We start from the raw sequence: 25,184 nt of genomic DNA, 5'->3' as shown, positions 1-25,184 counted from the left end.
CTCGGACACACAAACTCCACGGAAGTCCAGCAAGCTCAATAGTGTGACCCCAGAGCCTTCTGTGAGGTTTGTTGCAACGCTCTGGGAGTACTGTGCTTCTGGAGTCCAATCAGGGTGGTGCCCAAGAACCTAGCCACATCCCACACCCTTCTCAGTTCCCTGAGCCATGCCCAGGATTCCCACAGTCAAAGGTTACAGGGGATCTGCCTTCTGCCCTACAAGCTGCTGCATCCTTGGAGCGAGCCACTCCTGTTCCCTGAGTCAAGTCAGAGGTCGTTGGAGGTCCACCTCAGCAAATTGAGTCTGGTCTCTCGGTGGGGGTAGGGGTGGAAGCAACATGCACTCCCTTCATGGAGCTAAGTGGAAACTCTTCCCTCTGCCAGCCCTTCAGGCCGATTCAAAGTCAATGGGGGCTGTGGAATTTTCCCTCATTCAAAACAGTCAATGGCACAGGCCATGGAAGATTCCACTTTCCCTTCCCTGGGAAGATAGTGTTTCCCTGCTGGCTGCCAGCCATGGGAATCCCTGGCAGCACGTAGCCAGCTGCTATGTGTCTGCCAACTCTCCTCCTTTTTCAAAAAAGTCTCTGTTCTGTCGATTCTTCACTGTAAATTTCTTCAGTCAGTCCCCTGGGAACATTGTCTTCCTTTGTTTTTTACTTTGGCTAAAATCAGTGCATCTTCTCCCTATTCAGCCATCCTGGATCCCACTGTTCAAGTTATTTTAAATAAGAGCACTAAGTACTCCTTCAGGTTAGCTCATATAGTTGAGGGTATTTCAAAAAATTCATGGAAAATTCAATTGAAGATAAATTGATTCAGGTGTAAATTATTCTGAAATCCACAGTTTCTTAAAAATAATAAACAGTTTTGATGAAAATTTTGAAGAGCTTTCATATACAGGGATTTTGAAAATATTTTGCAACAAAATATCCTTATTTTTAATTTCATTTTCATTTTCTTTTTTTTAAGTTTCAATTTCATTTATTTCTTTTTTTTGAATTCTATTTTTTTTGTTTTTTTTTTATTTTAACTTTTATTTAATGAATAGAAATTTCCAAAGTACAGAATATGGATTACAATGGCTCCCCCCACCCATAACGTCCCTCCCATCCGCAACCCTCCCCTTTCCCACTCCCTCTCCCCTTCCATTCACATCAAGATTCATTTTCGATTCTCTTTATATACAGAAGATCAGTTTAGTATACATTAAGTAAAGATTTCAACAGTTTGCTCCCACACAGAAACATAAAGTGAAAAATACTGTTTGAGTACTAGTTATAGCATTAAATCTCAATGTACAGCACACTAAGGACAAAGATCCTACATGAGGAGTAAGTGCACAGTGATTCCTGTTGTTGACTTAACAAATTGACACTCTTGTTTATGGCCTCAGTAATCACCCTAGGCTCTTGTCACGAGCTGCCAAGGCTATGGAAGCCCCCTGAGTTCACTGACTCTGATCATATTTAGAAAAGGCCATGGTCAAAGTGGAAGTTCTCTCCTCCCTTCAGAGAAAGGTACCTCCTTCTTTGATGACCCATTCTTTCCACTGGGATCTCACTCGTGGAGATCTTTCATTTAGGTTTTTTTTTTCCCCCAGAGTGTCTTGGCTTTTCATGCCTGAAATACTCTCGTGGGCATTTCAGCCGGATCCGCATGCCTTAAGGGCTGATTCTGAGGCCAGAGTGCTGTTAGGACATTTGCTGCTTACTAGATGCATTAGCAGGGATCTGGATTCGAAGTGTAGCAGCTGGGACTTGAATTGGCATTCACATGGGATGCTGGTGTTGCAAATAGCAACTTAACCTGCTGTACCACAAAGCAGGCCCAGATACTTCTGACTTCAATCCTATCCCAAAGTGTTCATTTTAGTCTTATACTTTTATGTACATTCCGTATCTTTAGTTCAACAGTAAGACACATAGCTCTCACTATATGTAATGTTTATTTATTTATTTTTAAGCTTTCATATGCAAATAAAGTAGTTTAGAATTTGTAATATGTGCCCCTGTGAGATGGTGTTTGAATCTACTTAGGCTCTTGTTTTTAATCTTTACAGTATCTTCTTAAAAATTGTATTCCAAATTGCTTAGTTCTATACTTTTCCCCCATTTCTTCCATGTGTTTATGTGATTCATTTACTATACATTGATTTATTTTTTGCAGTCTGCATTTTATCCTATCCCTAACATCATACTCTAAATAATATTATAGCATTTGACTTGTCTTTTACTTTCTTTGTGTCTTCTTGTAATATATTTTAGTTTTATGTATGTTACAAGCACAAAATGCATTGCAGCTGTTTTCATTTGCTGCAATCATATGATTAGAACAGTTACAAATATGAAAAATATTTTACCTTTATTTTATTCCCAGTGTTGCATTCTTTGCTTCTTTGTTTAGATTCCATTTTTGATCTTACATCATTATCTTTCTGCCTATAAAACTTCTTTTAATGCTTATCATAAACTCATTTTTAAAATTCTTACTGAGTATAGAATTTTGAAATGGAGGGGCTGGCGCCGTGGCTCACTTGGCTAATCCTCCGCCTCTGGCGCTGGCATCCCATATGGGCGCTGGGTTCTAGTCCTGGCTGCTCCTCTTCCAGTCCAGCTCTCTGATGTGGCCCGGGAAGGCAGTGGAGGATGGCCCAAATGCTTGGGCACCTGGTTTTGGATTGGCATAGCTCCGGCCGTAGTGGCCATTTCGGGGGTGAACCAATGGAAGGAAGACCTTTCTTCTGTCTCTCTCTCTCACTTTCTAACTCCACGTGTAAAAAAAAAAAAAAAGAATTTTGAAATTTATTTTTTTTCCTTTTCATGGCTTTAAACATTACATATTAAAAGATATATTCTGGGGCCAGTGCTGTGATGTAGTTGTTAAAGCCACCGCTTGCAGTGCCGGCATTCCATATGGGCGCTGGATTGAATCCCAGCTGCTCCACTTCTCTTTGCTATGCCTGGGAAAGCAGTAGAAGATGGCCCAGGTCTTTGGGCTCCTGCACCCGCATGGGAGGCCCGGAAGAAGCTCCTGGCTTCGGATCGGCAGAGCTCCTGCCATTGTGGCCAACTGAGGAGTGAAGCAGTGGATGGAAGAACTCACTCTCTGCCTCTCCTCAACTCTGACTTCCAAATAAATAAGTAAATCTTTTTTCTTTTAAAAAAAGATGTATTCTTGGGGCCGGTGCTGTGGCATAACGTAAAGCTGTCACCTGCAGTGCCAGCATCCTATATGGGTTCCAGTTTGAGTCCTGGTTGCTCCACTTCAATCTGGCTCTGTGCTATAGCCTAGGAAAGCCATAATTGTAGTCATCTAGGGAGTGAACCAGTGATTGGAAGACCTCTCTCTGCCTCCTCTGCCTTTCTGTAATTCTGTATTTCAAATAAATAAATCTTTAAAAAAAAAGATGTATTCTTTCTTGCCTGGCTTTATGGTTTCTGTACTAGTCCTTATTCCTCTATATGTAAAGTTTCTTCTTTATCTAGCAGAGAAAAAAATAATCTGTTTGCCTATAATATGCCTATTGTGTTTCTTTTTTTGATTAATCTTGCCTGAGAGTCTTTGAATTTCTTAAATCTAAGGTCATTAACTGAATGTCATTAATTTTAGAAAATTCTGGGACATTAGAAGTAGAATCTGGACATTCTAAAATATTTCCTCTTTTTTTTTTTTTTTTTTGTTTGTCTCTTTTGCCAAAGAATTTTCACCAAGCATGCCTCATTCTATTTTCTGGTAACTCTTTTTTTTTTTTTTTTTTTTTTTTTAAGATTTATTTATTTGAAAGGCATAGTTACAGAGAGGCAGAGGCAGTGAGAGAGAAGTCTTCGATTCACTGGTTCACTTCCCAAATGGCTGCAACTGCCAGAGTTGAGCTTATCTGAAGCCAGGAGCCAGGAGCTTCTTCGGGGGTCTCCAATCTAGGTGCAGGGGCCAAAGCACTTGGGCCATTTTCTGCTGCTTTCCCAGGCCATAGCAGAGAGCTGGATTGCAAGTGAAACAGCTGGGACTCGAACCAGTGCCTGTATGGGATGCTGGTGTGAAAAGTGGAGGCCTAGGCTATTGTGCCAAGTGCCGGCTCTGGTAACTCTTATTCTAGCTCTCTAATTATTTTTCTATTGAACTATTTGATATTGCTCTACATTTCTTAGCTGTTTACTTCTGCCCCTACTCATTTTTTTTTTTTTTGTATTTCATAATGGGCAACTTATGCTAATGAATTTTCACATTCAATGATTTGTTCTTCAGCTGTGTTGAATTTACTAACCAGCTGGTCAAAGATATTCTTATCATTTTTTCCTTTCAAATATTTCCATTTTAAATATTTGTTTTTATTTGAAAGGCCAGTGACAAAGGAAGAGGAAGTCATACAGAGAAATCTTTCATCCACTGGTTCACTCTCCAAATGGCGGCAATAGCCATGTCTGGGTGAGGCCAAAACTAGCCAGGAACTCCATCCTGGTCTCACATGAGTAGCAGGTGCCCAAGTACTTGAGATATCTTATTCTGTCTTTCTAGCAGCATTAGCAGGAAGCTGGTTTGGAATCTGAACAGATGGGACTTGAATGTGTACCATGATTTGGGATGCTGGCCCTACAAGTGGCAGCCTAACCCACTATGCCACAACATTGGCCCCTCAAGTATTTCTATATTATTTTTTTCTGTAGTCATAATCTTTGCTGAAATCTCCCATCTGATCTTCCATGTTGTCAGTCTTTTCCATTAGAACTTTTGGTATGTTAATTTAGGTATTTTTGATATGTGTGTCATTTATGAATCTGACATTGATTGCTTTGTTCTTTGGGAGTATTTTTTCTTCCTTTTTGTATGTAATCCATTTTTGATTAAAAGCAAATATCTTTTTCAGTAATGTCTAGACTGAGATAAATATTCTCCAGCCCTGGAAAATGGCAAACCCTGTCCCAGGAGTTAGTGTGGGGTTTAATGGTCAGGAGTGGGTTGGACTTAAGGTTGATAGTTTCTGTGGTTACCCTCAGGGCACCATCAGCTTCAAATTCCTCTAATTATATGTTTATGTTTGGAGTGAGGTTGATTTGCCAAAGCCATGTCTTCTAGACCTTCAGCTGCAGGTTTCAATCTATGTTTTTCCACAAAAGAGTTTCTTTGCCAGCTCTCTTGCACCTCCCCAGCCGTGTTCTGCTATAGCCATTCAGAGTTATCAGCTGGGCTGCATGGACAACCGGAGGAACATTGTCTATTTGTAGTAAGTCTCATTGTTATATTTTTGGGGAGTATGTACTTCTCAGTTCTACTTATCATTCTTTAGGAATCATTTTCTTCTTCCTAGGTTTCTTCCTCTAGCTATATTTCACCCCATCTGGAGGGTGGTGATGTTTTTGTCCCTATGGCTCACAGACTAGGACTTTTGTTTCACAAGGTAGATAGCAAATTGGTGATTTTGTGGAGTGTGTTGTCCTTTCAGCATGACTGTTGTTCCTCTCCCCTGGTCTGAACCACAATATATACTTTTTAAGGGATCTTTCTGATTTATTCTTTTTTAAACATTTATTTAAAAGGTACAGTTTTACACACAAATGCACACACACACAGATTCCATTCACTAGTTCACTCCCCAAATGGCCTCTGGTTAGGACTGCGCCAGACAGAAGCCAGGTGGCAGGAGCTTCTTCTGGGTGGGTGCTGAAATTCAATGAAAGTGAACCTGCACAAGGCTCAATTTTTGCAGTCTCTGTGAGCTCCAGCTATCTACTATTCTGCAGATAACTTCTACCTAAATATCAATAATTCTTTATAAACCATTCTTACTGGTGTCTGGTTGCATTTATCTCTGGTAAGTAACTGTTTGCATTTCCTCTCTTGTAGGCGCCTGCCTTTCCACAGATTTTTGCATCAGTTGATTATTTTCAAATTGTATCTGTGTTGTATTGGAAAAAAATCATAAAGCTGAAGTTAATCCAATCATTTTAAACTATAATCATGGGAATAACATTCTATCCAGTTTTCTAGATCCCAGAGCAATAGTTGTAAATTCCTTATTATTGACTTTTATACTCCTAGTGCCTTGTAAAGTACTTGGTAGGTATTAGGCATTTCATACTTAAAATGTTTGATACATATAATATACATGTATGCAAGTACAATTCTTTTTCTGTGAGTGTCTGGGACAAGAGGAACACCACTGAGTAGCAGCAGGGATTGGTACATCACAACACTCTATACAATGACACTTTCATCATTGAGGTTGTGTTACTGAATTATTCTTTTTCTATTCTCCAGTTCTTTTACAACATATGCAGAAACTAGCTAGACAAATATAAGATTATCAAATACTTTTAAGTTTTATGATAAATGGACAGTGGTATTTTTATGTAGAAAACAAAGCATATTTTTTCGTGTGTGATGTGCAGTATTTTTTTTCTTTTGCCTGAGTATCTTTCTTTAATTCCCCAGATTGTAACCCAACCTAAAAAGCTTAAGTAATTCTGCTTTCATGGTGTTGGACAGTGAGAACAAACAAAGAATCAAATACTTGTCCAAAACATAGGAAAAAAAAGCAAATTTGGAAGAATAGTGTTATTAATGATAAACCAGTTTATTCTTCACCTGGAGACTAGAAATTTTCTTGGATTGAGTGATAAAATAGAGCATGGCAACTCTTGCAACTATTTGAAGTGCTTTGTGCCTTACTTATCTCCACCTTACATTGAGATCTGGATATTGGGCCAATATAATGGACACCCAAGAGTGCTTTCATCTCTGAATACAGTCTAAGGAGGGAACAAAACCTCCTAATGCCCATTATCTTAGTAGATAGGCAGCACAGTGTAGTTGAGATGGCTCCTTTGTGTTTTTTTTTTAAATTTTAATTAGTAAATATAAATTTCCAAAGTACAGGTTATGGATTACAATGGCTCCCCTGCCATAACTTCCCTCCTACTCGCACCCCTCCCATCTCCCGCTCCCTCTCCCATTCCATTCACATCAAGATTCATTTTCAATTATCTTTATATACAGAAGATCGATTTAGTATATATTAAGTAAAGATTTCATCAGTTTGCACCCACACAGAAACGCAAAGTGTAAAATACTGTTTAAGTACTAGTTATAGCATTAATTCACATTGGACAACACATTAAGGACAGATCCCACATGAGAAGTAAGTACACAGTGACTCCTGTTGTTGACTTAACAATTTGACACTCTTGTTTATGGTGTCAGTAATCTCCCTAGGCTCTAGTCATGAGTTGCCAAAGCTATGGAAGCCTTTTCAGTTCGCAGACTTCAATCTTTTTCTGACAGGGTCAAAGTCAAAGTGGAAATTCTTTCTTCCCTTCAGAGAAAGGTACCTCCTTCTTTGATGGCCCTGTTCTTTCCACTGGGATCTCACTCGCAGAGATCTTTCATTTAGGTCTTCTTCTTCTTCTTCTTTTTTTTTTTTTTTTCCCAGAGTGTCTTGGCTTTCCATGCCTGAAATACTCTCATGGGCTTTTCAGCCAGATCTGCATGCCTTAAGGGCTGATTCTGAGGCCAGAGTGCTGTTTAGGACATCTGCCATTCTATGGGTCTGCTGTGTATCTCACTTCCCATGTTGGATCGTTCTTTCCCTTTTTGATTCTATCAGTTAGTATTAGCAGACACTAATCTTGTTTGTGTGATCCCTTTGACTCTTAGACCTATCAGTGTGATCAATTGCGAACTGAAGTTGATCACTTGGACTAGTGAGATGGCATTGGTACATGCCACCTTGATGGGATTGTATTGGAATCCCCTGGCACGTTTCTAACTCCACCATTTGGGGCAAGTCCGATTGAGCATGTCCCGAATTGCACATCTCTTCCCTCTCTTATACCCACTCTTACATTTAACAGGGATCACTTTTCAGTTAAATTTAAACACCTAAGAATAATTGTGTGTTAATTATAGAGTTCAACCAATAGTACTAGAACAAAAAAAAATACTAAAAGGGATAAAGTTACATTGTACATCAACAGTCAGGACAAGGGCTGATCAAGTCACTGTTTCTCATAGTGTCCATTTCACTTCAACAGGTTTCCCCTTTGGTACTCAGTTAGTTGTCATCGATCAGGAAGAACATATAATATTTGTCCCTTTGGGAACAAGGGAGCTTTAGATAGGCTTTCATTCCATAGAGTGAAGAGGCGTTTGAGAAGGGCAAGGAAGCTACACACAAGCATTGCCATGTGCACACACACAAACAGACACACCACCAAATAGAGACAGAGAGAAAGAGAGAGAGGGAGAAAGAGAAACAAGGAATGGCAACAGGACCCAGAGAAGCCCTGTGACCTCAATGTGGAGAAATGCTTCAGAGATTCATGTGTACTGCTCACTGAAGACTGAGAACGTGTGTCTTACAGGATGTGCTTTTGGTAACCTTCAAGGGTCCGGACACACCTCTCCATTAGTCCCTTCCAATGCAGCTACACAGGTGTAACCTTGTAACCTATACAGGTGTAACTTTGGAGATGGAAAAGTCCCAAATAAAATGAGTATCTAAACTTGGAAAAGTCCCAAATAAAATGAGTATCTACAATTAATGGAATGTGAGCTCAAAATGTAATTATTATATAGAAATAATGCTGTATTACTTGAACACCTCAATTTTTTAAATGAAATATATAGTTGCTGTACATTTAAAAGAAAATTGTTATTAGAATATCTTCAACAGGCATCAGTAAGCTTTTAAATATAATACTATTGGTAAATATTCTGTTTGGTACACAAATGCATAAATGGGTTTTAATTTGAAAGTAAAAACAACCTCTTTTTTTCCAAATATATTTAGTTGACAGTCTGGATCTGGGCAGGCCAGTTACTCCACAACATTTTACCATAACAGAATTCAGTCAACCTGAATCAAAATACAAGCCAGACCAGCTATGCCGATGAACTACATGCACAGTGTACAGCAGCATATGGTCACTCTGCTGCTGTCATAATTTCCTTGCTTGAAATTTGAAACTGATGATGACCAGCTCTGAGACCTTGGGCAAGTCACTTTTTTGTGAACTTCAGTTGCTCATTCATCAATGTGGGTTATAATAAAGCCCTTTTAAGGCGGTTCTTGCATGGACTAAACCATCATAATAAATGTAACATTCCCAGCAGACAAGTGAGAAACATTTAATAAATACTGGCCATAATTATGTTCCAGAAGAGGCCCAACTTATCAAATGTACAAATATTGAATCACTGGCCAACCAAAATTTTTTCCCAAGATGTAGTTCCAGTTAGATATATTTTTTCTTAAATTTGTTTTATTTTTCCCTTTTATCTATTATATTATTCTTTGCTTCTTGTTTCTTTTCTTTCTCCCTCTATCCTTCCTTCTTTTCCTTTTGCTTCCTTATTCCCTCTCTCCTTTTTCTCCTTTCCTGCTCCCTCCTGGTTGTAGTGTAAAGGAAAACTTAGCCTTCTGACTTCTGAACATATTGACAAACTATGCTGGTTCCATTTATGATCATCAAGATCATAAAATACCAAAATGTGAACATTTATTACCCTTAGAGTGTATGTTAGTGACAAAACAAAGCAATTTTACTGTATGTTTGTGTTTTCCTGAGATCAGAGCATTTAAATTTAACTTCAGTTTTTAATTGCTATTTTATTTCCATTTCCATGTAATACAAAAATTTTTAATACTCCTGAAAATTAGTAATTCTTGTACAATTAAGAATATGACAGGTGTACCTGTAGTTTATGCCAAGCAACTGTGATAAGAAGTCAGAATACAAAAATTTTAAAAGACAGTTATAAACATCTCCTTAATTAGCTATTATTTTAAAATTTGAAACCACTCTCAATTACCAAAATATATTTATATATATAAAAATTTAACTATAATTTAAAGTTTTAATTTATTTATGAGATATTAAATATAGCAACTTCAATATCTTAAGTTATTTGCCCATTTATAAATATTTATTTGAGACCCAGAGACACAGCAAAAGACAGACATACACAGAATTTTCATCTACTTGTTCATTCCCTGGGCCAGGCCAAAGCTGGGAGCCAGGAGGTCAATTCTCATCTCTAATATGGGTGGCAGGACCCCAACTACTTGAGCCATCACCTGCTGCCTCCTCAGATGTGCATTTTCAGTAAGCTGGAATCAGGAGCAGAGTGCGGACAAATCCTGGCTCTTGCATACGGGATGCAGGCATCTTAATTGATGTCTTAACCACTGACTCTCCATTTGTGAATTTAATATATTAATTTATTGAATAGAGCTATGTGTCAAGTACAATGCTAATTGGAGAAAATGTCAATGAATGACATACTCTGGTCAAGGAATTCATAGTTCAAGATGTAAACAGCTGAAGAATACAGATGAGTTTGCCAGATGAAAACAGGGGAAGGGCATTATAAGTAGCAGCCATGTTATATGCAAAGATTTGAAGAAATAAAAAATACAATAACAATAAGAAGCTAGAAATAAACACTCTGGTTCAGGAACCTTGTCTTGCTGCCTGTATCCTTAGTATATAATGCATCTCTTGTTCAATAAATATTTAGAGTTGATTGATTAATAAATACACTAGAGGATAAAGTTGTAAACCTCTTGTAAGTGGCTTTACATGCCACGACAATGAGTTGATATTTCATTATGCAGTCCATTATTCACTTAAATGTTTTCTGTGGAACACTATATGGAAAATTAAGTAATATTAAGTGGTCAAAATATCTAAGACACACAAATTGCACAAATATAAACAGCTTTCCTTACTGCGAGACGTCTCAGATATTAATATGCTAATACTTCCTGTGATCTCTAATAGAAGTTTAAATTAAATTCTGTTCCTCAAACTTCTATCACAGAGATATTTCTACCCACATTTCAGCCCTGTCCATAAACTGCTTGGAACTATATGTATTGGAAAGGTTATTTTAAGCAATGGAGATCCATAACTGTTACTTAGAAAAGTGTTTTGGTACTGAGATTAACTGCATGACAAGTCTAGAGTGGGAGAGTTCATTGATATCAAATAGGTAAAAGATTCTACATGTAGCTATTACTAGTGAGTATTGAGAGGATACTGGAAGACACGTGATAACAGTAAAATGGAGACAATTTAGTAACTAAGTTTATATAAAGTACTAGAGAAAGTACCTTGAAAAATTCCAGGTTTTCTGTCTTGGTTAATAAGATGGAGATGCCAATAAAAAAGGGACATGTATTATAGGGTGAGAAGGAGTTTTGGAGGGAAATATAATACAATCAATTTTCAGCACTTCTGTTTACAGTTCAAGTGGACAGCATAGATGAACTATACACAGTTAGATATATTGGTTTTGATCTCTTAAGGGATTAGAAATCACAGTGAAAACTCTGGGAATAGCTTTTCTATAGTTACTCAGAATGTATAACTTTTGTCTTCCATAGCCATTTAGATTTCTGTGGTCAGCTATTGTTTTTTTCAGTTTGGGCTGCTATAACAAAGCACCATGGAGTGGGTGGCTCATAAACAATATACACGTATTTCCCACGGTTCTAGAGGCTGAAATTCAAGATAAGGCTGCCATTGTCATTGGGTTCTGGTGAGGGCTCATTGTCAGGTTACAGGCTGCTGTATTCTTGTATCCTCATGTGATGGAAATTTCTTGAAGAGGTAACTGTAGGACCCATTCAGGCATTTAATCCTTTACATTAATTAATTAATTAATTTGGAGGGCCTACCAAATGAAAGTGTTGGACTTAACATTTTACATCTAACATTTTACACATTTCCCTTTGAAGTAATTATTATTTTTCTCATTTTACTGCTGAAAAAAATGGAAGCTTACAGAAATTAAATGGCCAAAGATGATGAGTGGTGAAGGTGGGGCCAAATCTCAAGTTGTTGAACTCCGTTTTCCTTCCTTACATGCTGGAGCCTGTTCTCAGTATCTATGATGTGCACTGTGTCATGTAGATGAATTATCTCCTTGTATGTTTTATGTTTTCTTAACTTGAAAGGTAGAAAATTAAAGGCTGTAAAATAGCAAAGAATTTTCTTTACAGGAGTATTGATTATTTCTTAGGAATTAGATGTGTTAATTATTTTTCTAGAGAAGAACTTTTAAGATACATCATGATTTGGGTCCCAGTGGTAATCTACTAAGAAGCTGTAATGCTCGAGTGACTCAGAAACAATATCTGTTTATTGCTGTCATTTTGCCATCTGGAGAAGATATGATGTTGACACGTGTGGATATAAAATAATGCACTTCATTGAAGTTCTTCAAATTGGAGATAGGGTATGTGAAGAGTTGTTGATTGCTAGACCTTTGTAAAGCATGACAGTACAACTTAGAAATCTAACCATATAGTTGTACACAGTGGAAGTGATCCCAGTGAATTTGTGCTTTGTTAAATTCAAAATTTTGTTTTCGCAATGAACTTTAACGTGAGTGACAATGGCTCATTATGTATTTAAAATTCTTGTTCAGATTCAAGAAGGAAGGAATATTCACCATTTTTAATCATTCCACTATGATTAATAATTAAATTCCTGCCATGTACTATCTATTATCTGTTGAGTTATCAGTGTTGGTATCTAAATTGTTCTTCCCAGCAACCTTACGGGAGATGTTTACTTTTTATTGGAGTGAAAAATTGAGACGCAGGGGCATTAACTTGCCTTGTATTTCCCCTTTAAAGGTGGAATTTGAACTAAGTTCTGTTTGCAATTCCATCCTGCTCTTTGAGTATTTTTCTTTGAAAATGGAGTTCTGTTTCTCCCAAAATATCTTTAATAATTTAATGACCAAAATAAAAATTTTCAGCAAATAGAATATACTTACAAATTTCCTTTGATTAAATATGTAAATTTCAACTTCACCACTATAGGTTTTTATGAAATAGATTTATTACTATTATATTTTGGGATTTAAATAAAATGTGTATCTTTTGTAGATAAGCAAAGGTGGCTAAGGAGATTTTCCTCTGGTCGCTCAGTGGATCTCTCTGAGAAAACTGCTGCATAACTGGGACAAATACTCTTCCTGAGATGTCCCTTGGTATAGTCTTTAAAAACTTTCCTTTTCTGTGTTCATTTTGATCACTTTCCTTCTGAACTTCTATTGCATTTTTCTTCTGTGATTCCCATGTGATATCTCTTACTGATTTGTGTCACCTGGCCCATGAAGGATCAAGTTAGTCAGGGCTAAGATGGTAACACTGAGGAGTTTAAGGGAGAAATGGTTTGAGTAAAAAGTAAGTAAACCATGGGAGGATATAATGAGACTGAGCCATTTCTTACCTCTCAGATATGATTACTGTTTTTGTAATTATCAGCTGAGCATGAGTATGTGTGTCAGGTACTGAATTTAGGAGGGCAAGTTCATTTAATGATGTTAAGACATAGATGAGTTTCTGATAGATGATGTCCTATGTAGGTTTAACCTGTGTAACACTGATAGGAAAAGGAATTCATCCCTTAGAAGGTAGAGCCTCTCATGTCTCTGATTTAGATTATAACTTCCAACTTGTAGTGAGATGGCTGTACCTCTCTTAGATTCTCTCTCACTCTCATTTATTATCTATCATATTTATATTCAAGGACTTAAAGACTATGAAGACCATGATTTATATATGTCAGAAAAAAACTACAGTGTGAATTTAGTGATGAGGATTGCAAGAATTCAGCAGAAACAAAATCTAGAGAAATAAGGGCTTATATTATATCATGCATATGCTATTCTTTTGGGTTGAGTGGAGTAAAAGAATTTAAAATTGACTGCAAATACAAGGACAAAGTCAGAAATTTAATAGAAGATTGCATATAGGACACTTTGGATCTTAGAGCTATTTGCTTCCAGCCAAAAGGAAAACCACACTCAGCTGATAAATGACTCAGAATTTGGTATGAGAATAAAAGCTACTATTTAAGTTTTGGAGGGAGAATATAAAAAGATCAGAGTAGAAATGCATTGACTTAGATAATAGTTATTTTTTTTACTGTTAAATAAGGAATGAGGAGAGGAAGAAAGGAACAAAGACATTGAAATGCAACAAATAATGCAATTCTTATATGTTTCTTATTTTTATTTGCTTCCTTTTGGAAATTGACTCCAGCTCAGATCATGTGATTCTAGATGGTTGACAATTACATGGGCCCTAACTTCCTCATGATGAAGCCTGGCATGGGGAGAGTGTTGGAGGAACGGGAGGTTTAGGCTGAGATGGTCTCTTCTTCAGACACAGTGATTGGCATGTGGGTAAGCACTTACCTTATGTAATTCAGCTGGCATCCTGTTCTACAGACTGATAGAGATGCTGAAAAAAAAGTCCCTCTTTGTAAAGTCACAGGTACTAAGGACATTAAGGACCACATTTGTTGAGACATGGGAGAGCTTGAGAATGAGACCAGCATGGGAAAGATGAGTTATTAAATGAAGAAAGAGGGAAAGGTTAAGGGGAAGAGAGTGAATGGAAAGAAAGAGGGAGGTGGAGATAGAGGTGGAAGGAGGGAGAGTGAGGAAAGGAAGAGAAAATGAGAGAGGGAAATGAAGAGAATGAGAGAGACAGAACACAAGCATGAGTTCATAACATAAACTCCAGATTCAGCTATGCCAGAAGTTAGCATCCCCTGTCATCTTAATTGCATAAATTGTTTTAACTTATGGAAGTTTGAGTTCAATTTTTGTCACTTGTAAAAGTAAAAAACCTCGGAGAAGATGCTGAAGTAAATTAAGAAACAAAGTTGTGCTTCCAAAACTCAGCTCAACATGCAGAAAAGGAATGGTGGGCCAGGGTAGGGCACAGAAGTACATCTAGCCCCAGAAAGACAAGTGGCAGGAAGGGAGGTTTATGCTGTTGGTTAAAGTATATAGTCCCAAGTAATTCAAAGCAAAAAAGGATTTGGGAAAATTGTTTAGTACACATTAATTTTCTCTGAGTCCATTGTCCCTCTGGGATATGAAGTATGGAGAGTAGCAATTCCAATTAAAATCTCTTTTGAGGAAAATCTGCCACCAGGACAAAGGTTGTAGCAAAGGGGGAATCTCTTCAAGAATTACAGACCAGTGGAATTCTAGAGGAGAGGGTAGAGGCAGCAGCTTTCCTGGCAGGAAAAGTTCAGATGTGACTAGAGTCTAGAAATACAAACCAAAGAGCAGCAGATCCAGATGATGGGGGTGGTACAAATAAACAAATTTTGTTTGGAGAACTTTCTGTTATAAACACGGATCTCCTGCTCATGAGAAAGGATAGCACCTTTGTTTCCAGAAAGATATCAAAATCATTTGAGGATTGGAACATTAGGAAAAAAAGTTCGGGAAATGGAGGTCCAAAAGGTGTTCCCTATAGGAAGAGGATATTCAAAGAAAGAAGAGGGTCTCAAGAAAGATCTTAGGGCCAAAGGCTATTACAAATCAAGAGCAGTCCGATACCACTTACAAACACAGTCAACCAATACATAGGACAATGGGGCAATGGTATATTAACTTCCTATTTTTTTTAAGCAGAAGACTCCTTTACAAGTAAAATTTAAGGCAAAAGTTTAATACAGAAATCAATAAAATATTGACTAGTTCAATCAGGGGTGGAGGCCTGGACATTTGCCTGCTCAGTATTCCACTCTATAGATTCTTTCTGAGCACACTATTACCCTGCACACAGCAGGAAACCCACTGGTCTACACTCATGGATCTGGGGCCCAGCTGTGGAGTTCAGTAATAGCAAGGATCTTCTGGGTGTGATGATCTAGATTTCTGAAGAACAGATTGAAGTGGCTGAAGCCTCAGCAGGCAGCTGGTTGTGGGTTTAGAAAATGAGATATAAAGAGAATCGAAAATGAATCTTGATGTGAATGGAAGGGGAGAGGGAGTGGTAAAGGGGAGGGTTGCGGGTGGGAGGGACGTTATGGCGGGGGGAAGCCATTGTAATCCATAAGCCGTACTTTGGAAATTTATATTCATTAAATAAAAGTTTAAAAAAAAGAAACTGAGATCCCAACATCTCAATTCTATTTTTATTTTTATTTTTTTGGTGGCTAAGATTAGCAAGAAATGGGCTTCTAAACTTGCAGTGTGCTATAAAAATGAATGGATCCTTATTTATTTTATCGTGCTTCTCTCAGTGGAGGGTGAAAAATGCCTATGATCAATCAAACCTTACTTGCCTCACCCACTCTCACTTTCTCCAGTTCCTTTAGATAAGTTTTTGTTCACCTACTCAGAGCTGCTGCTGCCCTTGCATATCAACTCCCAATATTCTCCCTAGCTCAACTGTTTTGGAGAAATTTACCTGGTTCAGTCTTGGAAACTGGTTTTATGTCTCATATTCCATACATAGCCTTCAGGTTCATTCCCTTTGGGTGGCTCACAACACGTTCTAAATTACCATTTGTTGAAAGCCATTGCTGGAAGTCCTGTTCCTCTTTCTCCATGACACATGTGCAAGACTGGTTGGCCAGGCCTGCTTTCCACAAGCCTCCCATCCAAAGGAGGGGGGGAGATGGCAAAAAACAATCCCAAGCCTGCTTTTAGTCATAGATAATATATCACTACTTAAAATCATCATGCACAATCCTGTAATTTAATGAAGATCTCATTTTACTTGTCAAAATAGTAGGCACATGGAGAGAGAGTTCTTTGCATGGTGAAATGGGTGAGCTCATGCTTCTCCTCTGGATATACTAATGACTTAAAACAAGAATAACTTCCATGCTTATAAAATGGTCCACTTTGTTGGATCTGAAGAGGGGCATTTTGTATGCCCAAGTTAGTTTGGGGCTTGTCCAAATTTGTTCTCTGAGTCTATGGTTGTCCCTAGTTGGCTCAGATTATTGTACCATTAGTTTCAGAGCATGGCAAAACCCAATTGGGCTGCTCAATCTGTAGGCCTCACTTCTCTACACCCCCATCCTATATCAGGAGAATGTGGCTCTAAATTATGCCAAATTTTTTACTAGGTTTCTTTACTTCACTTGATACCTGTATCATAAATGCAGTATGATAGTATTTCAGAAAGTTCATGGATAATGTGTATTATGAAAAAATAATAACATGAATTTCAAAATCTTTTGCACCAAAATAAAGTTATCTTTTAATTTCGTTTCCCATAAACTTTTTGAAGAATCTGTATTTTGTTTAGCTGGCAGCTGTTTTTTCCTACCCTATTCCCCATTTTCTCATTCTATTTACTGTCAACCAAGACTACATTCCCATCACATCTCAGCAAGTAACATAGTAGCTTTCCTGAATTGTCATCAAGAGAAAGGGAATATTGCAACTGAACACTTTGTGACTGTAATTGAAAACAGTTCAAAAAGATTGCTGGAAAAATCTGTTGCAAGATACATTTTAACCATTATTTGCTGAAGTCCAATATTGGAATTTTAATATTATAAGCTGCTTTTCTCTAGCCAAAAGTGGATACACCTACAGAAGGGAGAGAAGCTGCTGAAGTCTCAGTGCTGCGGAAAGTGATTGTGATAATGCATTTAGCTTCTTGCAACGCCAGAAAGACACAGTGGAGTACTGCAGCTGCATCATCCATGACGACTTTGTTTTCCCTCATTAGTGGCTACTTTTGAGTTCTCCCCAGAACACATCTGTCTTTGCTGCACTTTTTTCATTTCATATTCTTCGAGCTGAGGTATTACAGGTATGTGTGGCACAAATTCCAGATAAATTCACATACATATTAAAAGAGTGGTAGGAATAAAATGGATGTGTTCTGCAGTATCCAAGTTTAGCCCTTGCATTGCTCAAATTAGAAGCTTTAATCAGAAACATAATAGGCTTTTGCGTATTTTGTATGTGAACATATGCCTGAATCAAAAGAAAACAGGGCAAAAGAACCCTCGATTTTATTTTTGAGGCTTGATTGTCTGCAGCAAATGGATCTAGGAAGAAGCAATATGTATTGTGTTTTGTTTGTGAATCCTAAGGATTATATATAGCAGTGGTGGCCAGAGGGGCAGCCTGTAAAACAAGGATGCACACATTAAGACTGTACTTACTGGGTAGAGAAACTTTTGTGAGTTGCTGTTGTTTTTTCTTTCCCTGTAAGTAGCTTCTTCTTGCTGCAAATCTCGCAAATTAGTTGGATCTCAGAGAAATAAACCCTTGGAGTTATATAACACAACATTTCCATTAAAAGCATGTTCAAAAATTAAAAATGTGGTGTGCTTGACAGACTTAATTGTTCCAAATTCAGACTTTAACTTCAATGTTTCAAACTCTTAATTTTGCCCTTGGGTAACTTTCTAAGTTTTACTGTATTTTTTGGAAGCTAGAATTTACTCTCTCAGCTTGTGGATACTCAGTCAGGTGTAATTGTTGGGGGTGAGTATTACAAAATCACAATATAAAGTCAGTGAAGAGTGAACTCTCTGCTTTCCAAATATAAATCTCATTATCATATGTATAAATATGATTCTTTTGATTGGGAGACAGATACAAATTCCTTGATGTTCCTTTGATTCAAATTATTTTTATCTACAAAGAAAAAAAATTAGTACCTACTTCTTAGACCAAGGGTTAAGAACTCAGGCTTCAGTGTCAGACAGAATCCCAGCCTTACAATTTACCAGCCTCTTGACTTGGGGCAAACAGCACAACAAATTCCGAGACCAGTTTTCTGATTTGCAAAATGAGGATACCAATACTATAAACCTCAGAGTGCAGTGGTGAGCATGAAATAGGCTAAATTATGTAACATATGAGGCCCAGAGCTTGTGTGTATTGAAGACTCAGAAATTTTAGCTCTTTTGATAATGAAGATAAAATGTAACAAATTCAAACATCTTGAGTTTTTTCTGACATTAATACGCTCTCAAAAATGTTAATTATTTTCCTTTTTCCTTTATTTCAGGGGATGAAGAGATGCAGGGAGAGGAAGGCATTAGACTCGCAGAATTTGGGGATAAAAGTGAGATGGTAAGGATGTTTTGCTAAAAGCTTTAAGTTTTGAAAACTGTTAGTATCTGACCCCTTTCTCCAAACTGTCCATGCTAGACATGTCTAAGGGGCAGTATGTCATGTAGAACTGCCGTATCTCTCTAGTAGTATTATTATCTTGGGTAAGTATGTACTGTCTCGTCTCTCCTTTGTGTATATAGAGAAGAAAGTAGAAGTTGGTGTTACTTTTAGATCATGATAATTCTGAGAATCTAAATGTCATCATTTTGCTTTTCCTCATCTCTCTTCCTTTACTTATCCATCATTCTCCCTCTTGCTTTCCAATTCCTTTCCATTTTCTCTTCCTCTGTCAGAAATATTGGATCAGTGAGCATCATAAGGCAATTAAGGAAACTTTAGATCTTGGGATCAAGGAAAAGCTTGAATCCATTTTGAATAATGTTGAAGGAAGTGTAGGTTACCTAGTATGGTCCTTTGAAAGTAATTTTAAAAATATTTTCCAATTATGGCATGATTTGAATGAAAAAGATAGCATTTTAGTTCCATCATCAATTTTTTTTTTTTAAACTCACATCAGTTTTCTAAATGGCTCTTCTGGACCATGAGACATGAGCTGATTTCAGTCTCACAAGACTGGTGACTGCTGTTAGAAGGTGCTGGAGAAGTTTTAAATGGCTTATTTCTCAAGTCTGATGGCATGGATCACAGTCTTCAGTTTTCTCAACTGACACTGCAAGATGAAACAACTCTCTGGAACACTTTCAGTAACTGTGTAAGGGAGATAATGAATAGTAAATAAGATGATAGGACATCATTTAAGACTAATTAAGGTGCTCCAATTTCTTATCTTATTTTGAAAATGTAAAAAAAAAAAAAAGATGAGGCATTTGGGACTTCTTTCTTGTTGTTGGACCAAAAAGTTAACTGTTGCTGGTGTAAGTAATTACTGTATACTTGTGGTTTCAAGCAACATGGATTTTTTTTTTCCTCTCTTAAAGTCTGGAGGTCAGAAGTAGTCTGCAGGGCTCTGTTCCTTCTGCATGCTGTAGGGGAAAATTTGTTTCCTTGCCTTTTATAGCTTCGTTAGGCTGCCCCTTTTCCTTGGCTTGTGATTCCTTCCTCCACCTTTTAATCCAGCAACACCATAGCTTTTCTCCTCTCTTATCTCCATCATCTTCTCTTTTTCTCTCTGACCCTTTCCCTTATAAGGACTCTTGTGATTTTTACATGGAATCCAGCTGGATACTCCAAAATAATCTCCCCAGTTCAAAATCCTTAATTTAATCATACTTGCCAAGTGCTTTTAAATGTAAGGTGACCTACTTACAGTTTCTGGGGATTAGAACTTAGATATCTTTGGTAACCCATTATTCACCCTACTACATCCAGTATCAGAATTCTGAGCTCTGTGGGAAAAGAGAAAAAAAATGCTGAAAGTTCTAGGAATCAAGGCAATAAAATACAACCGAAGACTGAAAAAATGGGCATGATGAGAACTGATGGGCGGATAACGGCAATAAATATGTCACAATGCAGCAGCAAATGTTTCAGATACATAACAAGGACGGCCACCCAGATATATTTTTTGTAGCTTACCTATGGTGCACAGAAGAAATGGAAGGCAGGTAATAAGGTGAGAGATGGATGAGGTCAAGAGAATCCTGTCAGAGGGTGACGATTTAGAGAGTGGATTGCTATTACTGTGGATAGAACAGAGTGGCACTTTTCCATTCCCAATTTTCACTGGCAATCAGACAGTTGACCTCAATGAGACAAAAAGCACTGAAGTATTGTAAGAAGTAGAGCATTTAGATTCATTTATTGTTTTAAGCTAATATTTTTTTCTAACTTCTGAAATGGAAAGATAAAAAGTCAAACCATCTGATGTGGGTGTAAAAACCTAATTTTTATTTTATAAACAATGATTTATATATTTATATATATACATACACACACACACATATATATATAGAAAAAGGGCCTATTTTATTTCAATGTACAGTAATTTGTTGTCCAAAGATATATACATATTAGAAAACCATACATTTTCATCAATAGTAAACCAGAAAGATGCTTCTATCTGCACCTGCCTAACATGCCTTTCCACTTTGTATGAAACAATAGTCTCTACTACCACTGATGCATTCACTTTAGGTCTTTGTTTCCTATCTCTTACTAACCTGTTTCTAGAATTTTTATTCCCTGTTCTTGTTCACTTTATATATTGGGAGTACATGAATTAATCATGATACTACATGCTTATAGACCTTTCATTTATTGCTAAGGAATAAATTTTATACCCTTTGCTCTGATATTCAGACCTGTATAAAATTTTACACCCTTTGCCTTAGTATGAGCAGATGATGAGCTGCAGTGGAAAGAGATGAGAATTTGGTCAACCTTGGCTTCTAAAAAACGGTAACACTTAATGGAACTGTGAACCTGGGCAAAGCAATTAACTTGCATGAGCCATAGGTGCTTCATTTTTAAATTGGAGAAATCATAATGCCTGGACTAACAGGTAATTAGGGAGAATAATATTTTTAAATGTTTATTCTTTATTTATTTTCACAACTTGAAAGGCAGAGTGACAGAGAGAGAGAGAGAGAGAGAGAGAGAAAAAAAGAAACCTTTGGTCTACTGGTTCACTTCCTAACAGCCAAGACTGGGCCATGAGGAAGCCAGTAGCCAAGAACTACATCCAGTTCTATAATGTGGGTTTTTAGCAGCCCAAGAACTTGGGCCATCATCTGCTGCCTCAGGATACGTTAGCAGGAAGCTGAATCAGAAGCAAGAGAATCTCTCTTTTTACACGTGGCTCTCTTCTCTCTCTCGCTCTCTGCGCTCTCTGCTCTCCTCTCCTCTCCCCCTCTTGTCTCTCTTCTCTGCTCTCTCTCTTCTCTCCTCATTAGTTCCTCTCCTCTCTCTCTCTCTCTCTCTCTCTCTCTCTCTCTCAATCGCTCTTACAGTCTCCTTCTCTCTCTTTTGCCCTCTTCGCCCCTTCCCTCCAGTCTGCTGGGTTTTCCCCAATAAACTCTTTCCCTTAAAAAAAAAAAAAAAAAAAGAAGCAAGAGGAGCCTGGACTCAAACAAACACTCCAACGTGGAATACAGATATTGCAAGCCATAGCTTAACCCTTTGCACCACAATGCCTGCTAAGGAATCATATTTTCAAGACAACAAATATGAAAGCACTTCAAGCAGAAAGAAAAATGTTAGTGTGATTCTTCCCATCTTTTCTTCCATTGAATGTCCCTGTGCACTGCATACTTTGAAGTATTTGATAACATTCCCCTCAATTAATAAATACTTCCCCATTTATCTTTGGATATTAGTTTCCTATTGTGGCTGTAACAAATAACCACAAGTTTAACAACTTAAAACAGCAAAAATTTATTATTTTGCAAGTCAGAAGTTGCAAACAGGTCTTAGTAGATTAAACTCCAATTGTCAGCAGAGCTGTCCTATTACTGGAGGCACTAGGGGAATCTGTCTGCTGGTCTTTTGCAGTTTCTAGAGGCTGCCACATCTATTAGCTGAAGGCCACATGTTACTGTACTTTTGTCTCTGTTCTTACATCTCCTCTGACTCTCTCACTCACACCTCCCTCTTATAAGGACTCTTTAGAACAAACTCAGCTAATCTGGGATAATGTCCCCATCTCATATTCCATAGCTGAATTACGTCTGTGAAGTAGTGAGCACATATAGGTTCTGGTGATCCAAATGTGGCCATTAGGGGACCATTTTTCTACCTACTATACTTTGCTTAGTCTCTCTTTCCACTTTGGTTTGCTACTTGCCTTAATATAAAAAACTTTTCCCAGTTGCTCCCAACCGAGAATAATTTCTACACTCAGTAAACTCACTGTTATGGAAACATTTTTAATGTAATCACATATTTCTTCACCTATTTTCAATGGAATTTTTTGAGTATTGCTTTTTTAGCTTCCATCCTTCTCAGTTCTGTGGAGAGTAAAAAAGTAGACCTATGTGGGTAGATTCTCCAAAAACACCGAAGTCAGAAGATGAACCACAGTTCCTGGATTGCTGTTGGTCTGGCAGTGATGTCAGAACACATCTGAGGGAGGATTGATGTGAGGAGGGACCTGAATGAGGGGAATCTAGTAGGCGCCAAATGATGGAGTTGAAGACTTCATTGTGTTAGAAGACTGGAGGGCAAGCCACCCATTGCTCATCACAGAGCAATCCTAGGACAAAAGAGAACATTTTAAGAAATTGAAAATATAAGCAGTTCCTTGAATCCTCTTCTACAGCAGTTTTGAGGAAAATGACAAGCTAGTAAGAATACCTAGCAGTATTTTTAGCAGATGTTTTTCCAGGGAGTTCTGCCCAGAGATTTGGATGCTCGCTTTCAGAACTTGACTCATCAGAGCCTAGGGAATATTAGAGTAAAACTTGAATCAGCTGGTTGAGGGGTCTTAAGCTTAGAAAAATACATGTTTTCTGTTGTACCTTGTTGTACTGGAAAGATTGAAGCATAGCATGTTTCTTTTAGACACAAATAATGCACAATACACGTTATTTACATTTTAAGATCACATATGTTTCCCTAGCAAAATGCTGATTTTTTTGGCATTAGAATTTAAAGCTAATATAATTGTGACTACTATTATAGTTCAGGAAAAGAAACACATTAGAAGAATTCTTTGTTCTTCTTTAAGGATATATTTTTTCCAAAAAAAAAAAAGATTTTATTTAGTTCATAGATTGGGTTTTATAAAAATGGAGAGAGTTTTTAATTGAAAAACTGAATATCTTCTCTCTAATGAAAATTATATAGACAAACCAATACTTAGTGACATAAAGGCTTTTAAAAACTGATTATGGACAAGGACAGATGTTGTGATGTTTAACAATAAAACAAAAACAAAACACCAACTAATATAATTAAGTAGGTTATAAGCTTATCAGAATTCATCAGCAGTGGAATTTAATTCCATGGTACTATACTGTTATCTGTCAAGCAATCTTACAATTAAGAGAAAATATCTTCCAGCGTTTCCATGGTGCTAGAGCACTCTGGTAGAACAGCCAGCCCACACAGGGCCGAGGAGCTATAAAATATTAATTCAGTACAAGTATGCATCCGACATCTTAACATTTATTACAGGTTATAGCAATTTTGCCCTAACAAGTGATTCAGTTAAAATGACAATGCCAAATATTGCAGAACAGAGCATACTTTCCCACTTTCTTAAAAGGTGTTTTTTTAGCAGAAGATAATAAAGGCTGCATAATAGGGAGTTTTCTATAGTCATCTTTTATATATTATGGAAGATAAAGAAGAATGAAGGTTAAACAGTGCCCAGTATTGATGTCTCTGGGGCCTGCTGCCCTTAGGGGGCAGGGAGGGAGCCTCTGGGGACCTGACTGGAACAAGTTTGTTTCGCATAGGACTCTTCTGTTCAAGAACAGAGGAACTGACCAATTTAAGGTGGAAAAAGGAGGCTCTCTGTACTTAAGGATGTCAGAGTTAGAAAATATCTGAAAGGGAAGTAGGGAACCCAGATCCTCTTTAACTACTCCTGATAGTGGTTCATCAGGGTGCCCGACAGGCATGACACTGCGTGTTGAACATACTAATAAATGTCATTTCTATTCTCAGAGAAATGGTTTCCTGTGAGTTTTTTGTAAATTAGCTATTCCCCCTATAGTTGGATGGGAGAATTCATAATTTGTGAATGAGAGATGTTGACCATTATGTGTATTTTCCTCATTCCCTTTATTTGGTAAAACTATGGTATGAGACTAAGATTTATGGTTAATTGTAGAACTTATAAAAAACCTAACAAATAGCATTTACCACATTTGATTCCAGTTTTATCTTTAGGGTAACTCATTTTGGCATTAGGTATTTCATTAGTTAACATGGTAGCATCTCCTTCTGAAATGTTGTGCTGAAGAAAGTCTGGAATTCTATAGACTTCAGGGAGCTCTAATGTTGATATCAATGCTGTATACCAAGTGTTTTGGAGGTAAGGAAGACTTCTGGTTCAAAAAATTTTAAGCCAGGGGCTGGCTTTGTGGCACAGTGGGTTAAGCCAACCACTTGCAACATCAGCATCCCTTATTACATTGTCAGCTTGGGTCCTGGCTGCTCTGCTTCTGATTCAGCTCCCTGCTAACGTGCCTGGGAAAGTAGTAGTAGTTGCCCAAGTGCTGGGTCCCTTGCCACCAATGTGGGACACCCAGATTGAGTTCTTAGCTCCTGTACTTGAACTGGCCCAGACCTGGTTGTTGTAACCATTCAGGGCATGAACCAACAGAAGCAAGATATATTGTCTCCACTTTGTCTGTTTGTCCCTCCCTT

General features: G+C 37.6%; 1 long non-coding RNA gene across 1 annotated transcript in view; it reads left to right on the top strand.

Annotated features, from left to right (window-relative positions):
* Positions 1-25,184, top strand: part of LOC127493440 (uncharacterized) — a 222,817-nt gene that overhangs the window by 106,336 nt on the left and 91,297 nt on the right. Inside the window, exon 2 of the long non-coding RNA XR_007923604.2 lies at positions 18,805-18,869. This is a non-coding gene — a long non-coding RNA (uncharacterized lncRNA). The remainder of the gene's footprint in view (positions 1-18,804; positions 18,870-25,184) is intronic.

This window comes from Oryctolagus cuniculus, chromosome 7 (assembly GCF_964237555.1).
Source record: "Oryctolagus cuniculus chromosome 7, mOryCun1.1, whole genome shotgun sequence".
In the NCBI taxonomy this organism is placed as follows: domain Eukaryota; kingdom Metazoa; phylum Chordata; class Mammalia; order Lagomorpha; family Leporidae; genus Oryctolagus; species Oryctolagus cuniculus.
This window is presented reverse-complemented; position numbering and strand designations above follow the sequence as displayed.